This window comes from Penaeus monodon, chromosome 23 (genome assembly GCF_015228065.2).
Source record: "Penaeus monodon isolate SGIC_2016 chromosome 23, NSTDA_Pmon_1, whole genome shotgun sequence".
NCBI classification, from domain to species: domain Eukaryota; kingdom Metazoa; phylum Arthropoda; class Malacostraca; order Decapoda; family Penaeidae; genus Penaeus; species Penaeus monodon.
In genome coordinates, this window is record NC_051408.1 from 42,736,919 (window position 1) to 42,737,412 (window position 494).

The window sequence follows — 494 nt, forward strand, 5'->3', positions numbered from 1 at the left end:
ATGATGATTAACGTGACCCGCCTTCAAAGTTGCTTACCAACTCCAAGAGGGACCTGTTAAGTGTGCTACAAAAAAACAGGGTTCTTGTGTTGTCCAGCAACACCTATCCTGGTGTGGGGTCAAGTGGTCCAGCTCAACTACAGCAGGCTCCTCTTGAACCAGGTGCTCTATCTACATCAAGTAGTGATATCGGAACATAATCGTGCAAGAGTCAATCATAGCTTTTACATTTAGATAAAGAAAATAAAAGATAAATGGATACCTAATTCATTCTTTTGCAAAATAGTCATGGCACAAGCAGTGCCAAAATTAACAATATGTACAACAGAAGAATGTTTATAAATCAAATTTCAACTGCCAATACTGAAACACATTTTTGTCTGTTCTTTGTAATTTATTTTAGTGTAAAACAAATTATATAAGACCCTCATTGCATCCTAAATCTGAGTCATAAAAGTGGAGTCAGACTTGGTATGCAATTTCCAGCGCTACAT

General features: G+C 37.0%; 1 protein-coding gene across 1 annotated transcript in view; it reads right to left on the minus strand.

The window, feature by feature from the left end:
* Positions 1 to 255: 255 nt before the first annotated feature.
* Positions 256 to 494, minus strand: part of LOC119588095 (NPC intracellular cholesterol transporter 1-like) — a gene marked incomplete in the record, with an annotated part of 65,185 nt that continues 64,946 nt past the window's right edge. The window contains 1 exon segment of the mRNA XM_037936803.1: positions 256 to 494.